Source organism: Giraffa tippelskirchi, chromosome 14 (genome assembly GCF_054371585.1).
Source record: "Giraffa tippelskirchi isolate mGirTip1 chromosome 14, T2T-mGirTip1v1.2.pri, whole genome shotgun sequence".
Lineage (NCBI taxonomy): Eukaryota > Metazoa > Chordata > Mammalia > Artiodactyla > Giraffidae > Giraffa > Giraffa tippelskirchi.
The window spans coordinates 27,683,938-27,697,447 of record NC_137288.1 but is presented as its reverse complement, the minus strand read 5'-3'; the positions used below and the strand labels follow the sequence as shown (position 1 = coordinate 27,697,447).

The following is a 13,510-nucleotide window of genomic DNA, read 5'->3' as shown; positions in this document are numbered from 1 at the left end:
TGGCCACAGCCATAGCTGGGCTCCCAGCCATCTGCAAGCACCAACTGCCAGGCATCCTGTCCAGGCCTCAGGGCAGTAAGCAAAGATATTGGATGTGCAACCTTCTTCCTCAGCTGCCCCAGTTGATGCTACATGGTTCAGAGATCAACTCAACAGTCTGGCCTCTGCTAAACTCGTGACCCACAAAGTGTGACCCAGATAAAGCTACTGCATTTGGGGTAATGTGCTGCATAGCAACAGATGACATGAACAATACCTTTCATTAGTCTATTCAGGAAAATACTCCAAAGTTGCTTCTTCTTCTCTGCCCACTTTACCTTCAAGTTCTACTGTAGAAATTTCATTTCCTGCTGATATCACACAAGCCTATTTGTGCAGAGAAGTCATTTTTGTAAAAGATGCCTTAGGAGTTTCCATTTTCATATTGAGCACATTTGTCATTTGGACATAACTGACAGGTAGAAATCCTTAGACAAAGGTAGTGAGTGACATATGAGTGTGTCCCTGGTCATAGGATTTATCACCTCATCTCTTGGTGAGCCTTTAGAAGACTTGTAGAGATGAGAGGATGAAATGACTCCAGGCACTCTTAGGATTCCACCTGGGTTCACAGTATTGATTGGAAGTGACCTGTGGGATGAGAGAACTAGGTGTGGTCAAAAGGTTGCTGTGTCTGACAGCGTGACACTTGTGGACGCACCAGGCAAAGTATGTTTGTATCCACCCAGGTCACCCTTCACTGCATCTCATCATAAACAGTGTGCCGGAGGCTGGAGGTACAAAAATAAATAAATGAGCTTCTTTCCTCAAAAAGCTACAGACTAAAAAGATACATATGTTTACATACATACATATATCTCCTTTTTATATATATACGTTACATATATACACACATACATACACATATATACACATGCATACCTTTTATACACATATATTTAACAAATAAAATCAATTTTTTACTTGAGTGAACTTTGTAGAGTGCTTGCTTTGTCACTCAGTTATGTCCGATTCTTTTTTTTTGTGACCCCATGAACAGTAGCCCACCAGGCTCCTCTGTCCATGGGATTCTCCAGGAAAGAATACTGGAGTGGTTTGCCATTTCCTTCTCCATTGTAGAGTCTTCTTTGCCTCTTGATGACATCACCAGCAATTTCCATAGTTGTCCAATTCCTTTTACTTCTTTTTGACAATACAAAGTCCTTTTCGAACACTTAAAAGCCTAATTCTGTCCTTTTCCAAACTCTAAGGTCTCTTTTAATTTAAAACATCTCTGTGTGACCAGGATGGAAGGCAGTCTGATCCATTCTTTCTCCATCACCTTTCCTGTTCTGCTTCACATTCCTCCAGAGTTGGAGGTGAGGCCAGGAGAGGTAAGGTCATGCATTAGACACTGGAAAGACAAGGGAGGCAACAACCACATGGCTGATGGTCTGTAAGGCTGGCATCCCCGCCCGCGGTGGTAGCAGGTGTCCAAATGCTATGGGAGGCACCTTGTAGGTTGTTCAAAGTTGCTGCCCAGTGCCACCACCCACGTCCAACATGGGGATTTCTGCAGGGCAGTTCCTAGCACAATGGCCACAATCTCTGGATGACCCCTGGCAACTCCTTTCTAACCATTATCTCTCTAAGGGCAAGTCCTACCCAAAGAGGCATCCAGCCCTCTTGGGCAGGATCTCATCAAGTCTCACTTGCCTCTCACTTGGCCATCCTCTCAGCCTTGCACTTGGCAGGAGGAAACTCTCACATACCTGTCAGGCCCGACACCTTTCTGATGCTGCAAGCTGCCCTCTCACTGTCTTCCCGGGCTGCTCTGGCATCCCTATGCCAGAGTCCTCCGGGATTGCACGCAGGTCCAATCTCTGTGTCCACCTATGTTCCCAACTCAATTTCTTCTAAGAAAGCTCATTCTGTGTCTCACTTGGATCCTCAGCTGCTGTGAGGCCTGTGATTCTACGGTAAGGTAAACACCCTGCTGGGGAGTAGGGTTCCATCCTCCCTTCTTGCAGCTATACCCAGGATCTATAAATAATGCTCATCAAGCCCTTCCTTCAGCCTCTTGGTTGAGAAAAGCCAAGAGCTTTCTGTTCACTTACTGAAACTCCTTTCACGTTTCCAGAGTTCTTTCACAGCCTGGATAGCTTAGTGGTCTTCAGCTTCTCTTCAGAATGTGTCAGGACTTCCCTGTTGTTCTCAGTGTTAGCCTAGATTCTGGGACAACAGCACACAATGCAAAATATTCTGAGCCACACTGATGACTGTTAATGGAGCTAGGCGATCAGCAAATTCAAGGGGAGGAATGACAGGGGGACCTCACGTGGCCAGGCATTCAGGAGGAGTGGGCTCGGAAGGAAGTGAGGAGGACGCTCCAGGCAGGGGTGTGAGAACAAGTCTGATGACAGAGAGTGTGGTGAATTCCAAGCACACCAAGTTTGCAAGTCAGGTCTGTGGGGGAGCAGAGGGAGTGTAAAACTGCAACGGCCGCTTGGAACCAGAGTGTAGGGATGTGGTGGGGATGTGATATGATATACTTTGCTAGACAGAAGGCACCTAGGATGACGAGCAGGGAGGATGGCTAGAGATGTGTGCCAGGCCTAGATGAGCAGTAACAAAGGCCTACTTTAGGTAGGATAGACTTGGAGAGGAGGTCTGGTGGGAGAAAGATTTTCAGACAGAGCCTGGAAATTGGCCAGGTGGAACTCAGTTCTGTGAGTAGAAATAAAACCTTCTCCAGGTCCCTCAGGTCACCCCATTTACCTTTAGAATTTTATTCTCTTGGATATCTTCACCTACTGTGTTCCCCTCTAGAGGGGTGACAGACAGTGGTAAATAGATGGCAAAAGATTTATTTGGTGGTGATTGTGCAGGTTCACACAGCCACATTAGAGTGAAGCAGGAATCTGAAAATGCACTATAAAGCTCTAACCTGAGGAAATACAGAGAGCTCTTATTTTTAAGCAGATATTGTTTGTAACTCATTTGGCAATTAATCATGAACTATCTGTGACATTTCATCTCTTGTTATCTGAAATTGTTATTTAAGTCTATGAATCCGCTTGCCTTATCCCTCAGGGCTCTGCTTCTTGGTTTCCAAGGTGATAGCTAGCTAGGAGGTAGATTAACTCATGCTAAGCCATTAGTTACTACCATATCAAGACAGCTCTGAGTAATGCCGTGCATTTTAAACCTAGAACTAGTCAGGCTTCTTTTAGAAGGAGAAAAAAAAATCAGGCCCGAAATATTAACCTAGATAATTTTAAATTATAACATTAATTAAATAAGTATGTAGACCATTTGAGTGTGCCAGACATGTTCCTTTACTTTATGTACTTGATTGAATAGTCCTGCCAGGCCAACAGAAAATTGAATCTCAGTCTTATAAGGGCTCCTTGCAGCCCAGCTGACACATTTACTGAAGTCTGTATAAAGGTATTGCAAGGGTCTTAGGCAGTGACAAAGCATGTAAGCCATCAGCCATGTTAGTGACCAGTGAGATGGCCTCATCCAAGTTCTCAGGGAATCTGAAAGTCTACTGCTCTGCTCCCTCTAGACCATGTTTGGGGGACAGAAATTGGACTCCAGATCCATAGTATCCAATTGTCCAAGGTATGCCAAGCAGTCATTTACCCTATTTCCCAAGCCTCGTCCTGAAAAGGGGTAAGACATGGATCCCACTACTTGAGAGACCCTCAGAGCCTCATCACCCCCTAGACTTGGGAAAATTATTTTCTCTATACCTTCCTCTAACTCTGATGGGAAGCTTTGCCCCTTTCCTACCCTGCTGGTGTACTCAGCATAAATAAGTGAGGTCTTTACAGAAATCCCTTTGTGATGTGGTTTTCTAGAAGCTCCACTTGTGGCCCCACAAATGTTCCTGATGAGAATAAAAAGCACCGTACTAACCACTTGAACAGAAGAGGTGGGCCATGTAGACTGCAAACATCTCGATTCTCTACCTCTTGTATAGTTATAAAAACAGACTTAAGTTTTTTAATGTCTCTAGTTCTTAGCACAATAATAAGCATAATAAAGTTATCAATTAAATAGAAATAAATGTGCAACTTAATAAAACTTACATTAATGATACAACTCATTTGTGATGATGATATTTGAAGAAAACTTGTTCTAGGCATTACTATGGCACTGACTGCCAAGGCACAGCCCTTTTGGAGTCATCATAAGTGTACTATTATGTGTTATGTGATGATGACTCAATTCGCCCACAGTTCTTTTGTTTCAGCTATTGTGTATTTTTCATACAAATGACTGTGATGCTATTCAGAATTCGCATTGTGCCAAAATTACTCTTTACATAATAAATATGTTGTACTTTTTCCGTTATCCTGGGACAATGAAAAATTAAAGTTGTATTAATTGCTACCAACTCCATCACCAACACAACACAAGCTTGGACACAGAAATCATGGAGTAATGTTTGGTTATTAGGTGGTCATTAAGATAAGTCTATGTATAATCATTGTTTTAAAAAACTTAAAATGCAAATAGAAAATTAAGAATTTTTTGAATTGAATGCTTTGAATTTGGGGCATCTGTATGTGAATCCCAGTCTCATGGAAGTCAATTTGAAAATACTGCAATAGTTGTATGAGTCCTGAAGTCAGATGGAGCTGAATTTGAATTCTGCTTCAGTTTTTTTTTCAGTTGTTTTTATTTATTTTTAATTGATTGATGATTGTTTTAAAATATTGGCTTGATCTGCTTCAGTTTTTACATCTGCAACATATGAATGGTAATACTTGCCTCTATATTTGCTAATGCTTCATAACAAAATACTACAAACCGCTTGAAACAATAGAAATGTATTATCTCACAGTTCTGGAGGCTGGAAGCTTGAAATCAGCATGATTGTATCCCATGCTGCCTTTAAAGACGCTAGAGAAGGCTCTGCTTCCCGGCTCTCTCTTAGCTTCCTGTGGCCTCAGGCTTCCTTGACTTGCAGGTGCTTCACTGCGATCCTTCATTTTCACACGACATTCTCTCTGCATCTTCGCATCATCTTCCCATGTGTGTGTCTGTCTCTGTGTCGGAATTTCCCCTCTTTGTAAGGATACCAGCTGTGTTGGAATAGGGTTTGCCCCTAAAGACCTCACGTTATCTTGATTTCTCTGAAAAGACACACTGTCAGAATAAGGTCACATTCTGAAGGACTTCAACAGAGGTTTCAGGAGACACAACTTAAAGCATAGAACCTCTCTTTGGTGGTCTAATTAGTCAAGCTAATGAATCAGAAAAGTCAGGCTCATCTAAACATCAGTAAGAAGCAGTTTTGTTCCTAACAGAATGCTTCATTGCTCCTCCCACAGACACACTTCACGGCAAAGTTTGCATTCAGCACACTGGCTGTAGTTTGGAACTTCTGATGCTGCAGTGGGTCAGTGAGAGAAAGACTCTTTGCTATGGAATTTTGGTGGATCAAATTCCACCAAAATGTTTACATCTATTCAATACTCAGGCTGTCAGATTTTGTTACCTACACATTAGTTTTCATAAATCACTTTAGGCCAGACTGTGAGTCTTCTGATTGCAATTACTACCCTATCTCCACCGTCCAATAGCTGCTTAGCAAATACCAGTCCCTCTATACTTCCAAGTTTGAATTGTGAGATTCTTTTGCTTCAAAGAATATATATTTACTTTCTTTAGTTTTTTTAGTTGTATTTTGGAACTGAGTCTGATTCTCCCACAAATGAAGAAAAGTAATGCCAATCTAGAGGCAGTGAAACGAGGCACTCAGAAAGAAGACTTTGAAAGGAACGGAATATGTGTGATTTGTTGTCATGGTTGTGGCCACCTGTGTCCAGAGATTTTGAAAGTCTCTGCATTTTAATACTGGATTTTCATAGTCTGTACAGGTTAGATTCTCAAAGCAAACTCTGAACAGTGGCCTTTGTCTCATGGACATAAAGTTTTTCTTTGTGGTATCACACACACATTAAAGCAGGGAAAGGAACCTGGCTCTTCAGGCCGGCTGAGGGTTTTTATGCAGTGGAGGGGAGTGGGGGCCCCAGCTTTATAGAGTGCACTATCAGGTAAATACACATTTGACATAGGAACGCTGAGTTATCAAGTTTTCTCCAAGGGCAACCGTATATCTTAGGAATCCAGAGCCAAATTATATTTGACATTTCATTTAAAACCTGAGACTTCTTGATGTTAAACCAGAGTCTAAGAGTGCTAAACCATGAGGCCATTCAACTTGACAGAAAGGATGTTTCTATTCCTTTCTTACCTGCATGGGTAATAGACCAGTCCGGATAGCTCTTCCTTATTTCATCCAGATGCAATCATGGAGTAAGCTCTCTGCTGAAATGACAGTAGCTCAAAGTTATTTTCTCTCTGGCAACATGAAGAGAGCACATCTGGAATCATTTAGAAGCTGCCTTGCGGCTGCCATTATTTATGCAGTGGGTAACAAGGCTATATTCACTTGGCTCACATTCCAGATTGAAGACGTATGGGTGTGTGTGAGTGGGGGATATGTGGGTAGGCCCATCCAATGCCATTTCCTCCACATGTAGTGGGCAGGGAGGAAGGAGCCTAGGAAAATTGCCTTTAACCCCAGGGGTGATGATTCCCATATCTTCTTTCTTTTTATGAGAATTTTGTACTTGTCTATGTGGATTTAGGAATGAAGGCAGAAAGGAAAAAGGGGTAAAAAGGATGCCAGTTTAGTCTAGCCTTTTTCAGAGGCATGGAAATAAAATAATTTGTCATGTAAAAATAAGAAAAATATAGATGTATTATATTGCATGGTGGTATGTAACATGTAAACAATTCACAAATAAAGAAATGTGTATGTTAAGAGATGGTGCTCAAATATATATCCATGTAGATATCTACATATATTGTATACTGCTTTTTTTTTTTCCTGAGGGGAGTACCAAGTCAAAAACCAGCCAATTTTCTACATTAGTTGGCATGTTTATTGCCTTAGGAAGTTACAATTACACAGTCAGTCCATCTTATATTCAATAATTATTTTATGAATACCTAATATTTAAATGGTCCTGTGCTGAAGTTTGCAACAGAAAGTAAGAAGAATGACTGATGGCCTTTGCCCTCAAAACTCTCCCATAATGCAGAAGAGGAAGAGGAATAAGCTGGATCCCAGTGAGTTGCTGAGGGCAGAGCACACACATGCATTTTTCCAAGTCCAGTGTCTGTGTCAGCCTGCCAGGGAGCCAGGGATCAAGAACCGTGGACAGAGTGAAAAAGTGAGTGACTTAGGGAACAAACAATTTAGAAAGTGCCCTGTCAGACTAGAGCTGAGAAAGAACTCACAGTGGGCTGGGCTGCAGTGGTCATAGAGAACTTGAAAGAAGGGCAAACTTATGAGCCAGGGATTCCTATTTTATTTGTGACCTTCTACAAACGCAGCCTGTTTCCTCTTTAGCAGCCTCAGTCAGAACCCATGCCCAAAAAGGGCTCCTCAAAGGATGAGAGAAGAAACGTTGGTCCCTCCAACACCATCCACATGATACCTCCCTGCTCCAAGATCTTTTTGCCTCATTTATCATCTCTCTTTTTAAAATATCTCTGTGACATTACAGCCAACTGTTAGAGGATCAGTAGAGGTATATTGCTAAATTTTAGAGAAAATATCCCCAAACCAGCACATTCTCATCACTCAGAAGTGACTATTGTTCACACCTTATTGCATAGTTATCTATGCCTATCTAGGATATTTTATACAAAATGAGATCATATTGTATATACTATTCTGCAACCTGCTTCTTTTTCCAGTAATGGTGTCCAACTTCTCATTTTATTAGATGGTGAAGTGAAGTGAAGTCGCTCAGTCGTGTGACTCTTTACGACCCCATGGACTGCAGCCCGCCAGGCTACCCCGTCCATGGGATTTTCCAGGCAAGATTACTGGAGTGGGTTACCATTTCCTTTTCCAGTTATTAGATGGTAAACTCATCAAATATTCTCCCAAATGCCATTTAAGTGACTTTTACGTTTACAGTTGTTTTTTTTTTTTTTTTTTTTTCCCCAGAATTAATCCAGGACCACGCAGAGCCAGGCAAAATCCTCCAAAAAGTGGCATGCCACATCTGACTCCGACTGTGTGCAAAAGATTTTGTGAGCTGTTTGAGATCACACAGGTACCCTGAAATTGCCTTGGTGGGGCTGTTTACAGCATGAAAATCAACAAATATTGCAAATCCAACTTCTAATATCTCTCTGAACTGAGTGTGAAGCATGTGTCGGCACACTTTGTAATCCATCATTGCATAACTGTGGCTTTTTTCTTACAACACTGACTTGTTAAAGAGAACAGATCAGTTGCCCTGTAGAATGTATTGCCTTCTACATGTGTCTGACTGTGATAGCCCACATATTTCCTACATACTGGAGGTTATATCAAAAGGCTAAATAGATTCAAGTTAAACATTCCTGGCTTTTAATTATTTTAGATACATAATATTGTGATTTTCCAAAAGACACATAGTATTTGGTTGACTCACCATTAATGATACTAACATTGGCCTCTAGATTAAATTTAGTAAGAGCAATTCAGTCCCTCCATTGTAGAATTATGTTTTTCTCTTGGGACTAGAAATTAATCTGTACAGTATTACTTTGCACTATATGAATATATGCCTGTACAAACCATTCACCTACTGGTTTTGATACCAATTGATCATCTTTGCCTGAAGCAGTTAATTTAATTGGAGTTTCTAAAGTATTTTTTAAATTCTACCACTCCCTCTTCATTGGTTAGCTGTCATTCCTATGCAAAGAAGAGCTTTCTCTCACCAAGTGGGCTTTTACTCGGAAACCCAGTGCCTGCCAGAAAGGCAAGGTAAATGATCAATTCTTTTCCTTTATTTCCCAATTTTCAAAAAGAGGTGTTGTGTTAATTCTTACCTCAAATAGTGATAAATGAGTTTTCTATGACTTTCTTTTTTATAGTATCATTAGGCACACATTGATTTTTCATTGATTTGATCTGTTTCAATCCACTAAACTCATTATTCTTTTTGAGGTCTAAATTGTTTGACCAGTGACAGGTTCTCCACATTGGCTCCTGAATGTTTGACACAATGCCATTAATCTTTGCAGGCACTTCTGCTTTCTGGCAAAAGCGGTCACAGATTCACCAGTTCCCTTTCTCTCTTAGACTGGAATCAGCCATTTCTCCAAGGAGCCTTGGTTTCTTTCCATGGAGAAGAGTAATAAAGGCCACAGCCTGGGCACAAGCGATGTTAATGGTGGTTTAGATTACATTGCTTCTAGAAGTTTGCAAGGTCTTGGTGACAAAAATTTCAGTAAAGACAAAAATGGCAACAGGATTCTAGATATAGATATTGGCCGAGTTATGATTAAAATACTACATTCCTTTAACGTTCAATTAAAAATGAGACATAAAGCAAAAGGGCACACAAAGTATAGCGCTTCTAAGAGGATTCATTCTCCAACTTAAACTATTAAAGAATTAGCAAGGAGGTATGTTTCCACTGAATTACTTAACAATGCATTCCTGTAGTACAGCCAAGAGATGTACACACATCAATGGTCCTCATCAGAACATAAAAAGGAATATATCCACATTCATCCCTCCCCTTCCTTCTGCCCCTCTGATGCCAATCTAAATGAACAAATGCTGATGTCCTCAGAGATGGTGTAACAATTCCATGTCTAAGATGCTGTTGTTGTTTTTTTTTTTAATGTAGAAGATAGTTTTAGGTTATAGCCATAGTGCATTTTTGTAAAGTACCTATGTTTATTGTGGACAGTGTTCACTCTATCTCACAATATCTAGGCTTCTCAGATGTCCTGAGGTGACAGTGTGTGATAAAAAGTAGAGCTGCTGAATTAATCAGTTTGTAAATATCTTTGTTGTAATTGACAAAAGCTTTCCTACTACGCTTGATAAGGTTACGAGAAACAACAAAAAAAGAGAAATGGAGAAATTGGAACATAAACTAGATAAAAAGAGCAGAGATGTCACTTTGCTCACAAAGATCTGTATAGTCAAAGCTGTATTTTTCAAGTAGTCATGTATGGATATGAGAGTTGGACTGTCAAGAAGGCTGAGTACCAAAGAATTGATGCTTTTGAACTGTGGTTCTGAAGAAGACTCTTGAGCCCCTTGGACTTCAAGGAGATCAAACTGGTCAATCTTAAAGGAAATCAACCCTGAATATTCATGTGAAGGACTGATGCTGAAGCTGAAGCTCCAATACTTTGGCCACCTGATGTAAAGAGCCAAATCATTAGAAGAGATGGAGATGATGGGAAAGACTGAGGGCAGGAGGAGAAGGGGACGACAGAGGATGAGATGGTTAGGTAGCATCACAAACTCAATGGCCATGAATTTGAGCAAACTCTGGGAAATACTGGAGTACAGAGGAACCTGACGTGTTTCAGTCCATGGGGGTCATAGAATCAGGCATGGCGTAGTGATTGAACAACAACAACATTGCTTGTGGGCATCACAACAAAGCCAGAATGAATGAGAGTGAGAAAGGCCAGGTTTAAGTTTAAGGGGAAGAGGAACATGTTTTCGACTAGATAAATTTTCTCAGTCTCCACAAGATAACTGCTTTCCTTCTCAGAGACTAAACTTTCTCCAACTGATTCTGTCTTTTCCAGTAAACAAGGTTTGAGTCTGTCTATGCTATAGTGAGCCTGCAAATGACAAAAGCCAGAATTCCTTAGCACATATCAGGGCCTCTTCCAAAGGGATCTGGTAATGGATGAGAAGGTGATGAGCTCAAGCTTTTATCCTGTATGAAAGGAGCCTAAACACTTGCCTCACTGAAGTTGTTCCTTATAATCAGTTCCTGAAGTTTTATGTTTAATGGATAAAAATGGTCTAAAACAAAGTATAGGAATACAAAGTTCATAGCCCCATGTCCACTTATTATTCATTCATTTGTTTATTCAACGTACATTTATTAGCTGTCTCCTATTTTCTTTTTCATTTCTTTTTTTAGTGCTACTAGGAGAATTCATTTTCCAGTCTATAGTATTAAAATATTAGCAAAGAAGTTGTTTCTACTGAACTACTGAACAATGTATTCTTATGGTAGAGCCAAAGTAGATACACACATATCAGTTGTTATCATTAAAGTGTAAATATGAGCACATTGCATACATCTGTCTCTCTACACTTTCTTCTGCCCCTCTGCTGCCAGTGAATGAGACCTGACTCAGAGACGGCTTAAACAATTCCATGTCTTAGATGCTGCTTTCTTATGAATTATTTTTTAAGATGATATTTACAAATTGATTAATTCACTAGCTCTACTTTTTATCATACATTGTCACCTCAGGATGTTTAAAAATCTTAGATGTTGCAAAATAGAGAATGAACTTTGTTCACAATAAACACAGGTGGTTTACAAAAATGCACATGTAGACCTCTGGCTGTAACCTAAACCTGTCTTCTTGATACAGAGATGGTAGCCAAGAGCCCTTCCCTTCACCCTTATCCTCCCTCCTGCATCATTTCAAGAACTTAGTTGGGCAAAGTAAGACATGATCCCTTTTTAAGGATCTTCTAGTATAGAGCAATGGCCCTCAGCTTTTTAAATCTCACATTCCAGGACTAAACACTTTTTAATATGCTTTCCAATTATCCTTACTTATTCATAACTCGACAGAGTTTACTATTCTAGTATGAACATTATAAAATATACAAAGAACTTGTAGAAATAGAAATAGAAATTCTAACATTTTCTCCCTTAGAACGTTTTTGTAAAACATATTGACTACCATACCAATGTGTTACGGACTATTGAAAGTGGTTAGACATCCATGTAGAAGTTGAAATGAAAGTGAAAGTTTCTCAGTCGTGCCCAACTCTTTGCAACCCCAGGGACTATACAGTCCGTGGAATTTTCCAGGTCAGAATACTGGAGTGGGTAGCCTTTCCCTTCTCCAGGAGATCTCCCAAACCAGGGATTGAACCCAGGTCTCCTGCATTGTGGGCAGATTCTTTACCAGCTGAGCTGCAAGGGAAGCCCAAGAACACTGGAGTGGGTAGCCTATTCCCTCTCCGGTGGATCCTCCCAATCCAGGAATCCAACCGGGGTCTCCTGCATTGCAGGCAGATTCTTTACCAACTGAACTATCAGGGAAGCCCATGTAAAAGTTAGGCCAGTTAAAACAATTTGCTGAGAGTCTCCTTACCTGGGTCTCCACATACCTGGATCTTGCCTCTAATGTTAATGTGGAATTGTCTAGTTCAACTAAATCAAAGGGATCTTTTATTTTATTTCATTAAACTAAGACTTAAAAAGGCAATAAACCTTTTTTGGGGGGTGGGGAGAAAATGACTTTTTGCAATATTACCACCTGTGTGCTGTGTTTAGTTGCTCAGTTGTGTCCAACTCTTTGCAACCCTATTGACTGCAGCCCGCCAGGCTCCTCTGTTCATGGGGATTCTCCAGGCAAGAATACTGAAGTGGGTTGCCATGGCCTCCTCCAGGGGATATTCCCAACTCAGGGATCGAACCCAGGTCTCTCGCATTACAGGCAAATTCTTTACCATCTGAGCCACCAGGGAAGCCCAAGAATACAAGAGTGGGTAGCTTATTCCTTCTCCAAGGGATCTTCCTGACCCAGGAATCGAACCAGGGTCTCCTTCATTGCTGGTGGATTCTTTACCAATTACCTCCTGGTTATAGGCAAAATTTCCTAAAAATTCATTTCCAGTTCATCTGTCAGAAGGCACTGGTAATGACCCTAACTGATGGCATGCTTAAGGGACCAGTTTGGATCAGGCTTTTTTTCTAGATGCACCATAGTATTCTGAGTAATACTGAGTAATATTACTGAGTAATATATAGCTCAGTTCGTAAAGAATCCACCTGCAATGCAGGAGACCCTGGTTCAATTCCTGGGTCAGGAAGCTCCACTGGAGAAGGGATAGGCTACCCACTTCAGTATTCTTGGGCTTCCCTTGCAGCTCAGCTGGTAAAGAATCTGCCTGCAATGCTGGAGACCTGGGTTCGATTCCTGGTTTGGGAAGAGCCCCTGGAGAAGGGAAAGACTATCCACTCCAGTATTCTGGCCTGGGGAATTCCATGGACTGTATAGTCCATGGGATCCCAAAGAGTCGGACACGACTGAGCGGCTTTCACTTTCACTTTCATTCATACTATTCCAGTGCATCTTGCTCTTGATTCAAAGGCACTACTACTAAGGCATAGTCTATGCTTACACACTCACTCAAAATAAAGCCTTTAAATATTGAACTTCTACTAACCGAGTTTGGTAAAGGTTTTTTCCCTCTCCAATGGTCTCTAAGAATTGCTGCCATCAGCTCTGTGATGCTGCAATTTTGGGGTGTTCTTGGTAGAGTATATTTTTATTGAATTGTGGTGTTTGGGGGTTGGGGTGGTGTGAAAGACTCCATTTTGCAGAAAGGCTTATTTCCCTTTTGAAGTTCTGGTTGAGAAAAGAGTTTCCTCATTGTGCAAAAACATGAGTGCCATGACATTTCCTACAGAGATCATTAAGCACCTCTGTGGCA

General features: G+C 40.9%; 1 long non-coding RNA gene across 1 annotated transcript in view; it reads left to right on the top strand.

Moving 5' to 3' along the window:
- LOC145534884 (uncharacterized) overlaps nt 1-13,510 on the top strand; it is a 41,847-nt gene that overhangs the window by 20,581 nt on the left and 7,756 nt on the right. The window contains exons 2-3 of the long non-coding RNA XR_014075037.1: nt 7,794-7,887; nt 8,021-8,129. This is a non-coding gene — a long non-coding RNA (uncharacterized LOC145534884). The remainder of the gene's footprint in view (nt 1-7,793; nt 7,888-8,020; nt 8,130-13,510) is intronic.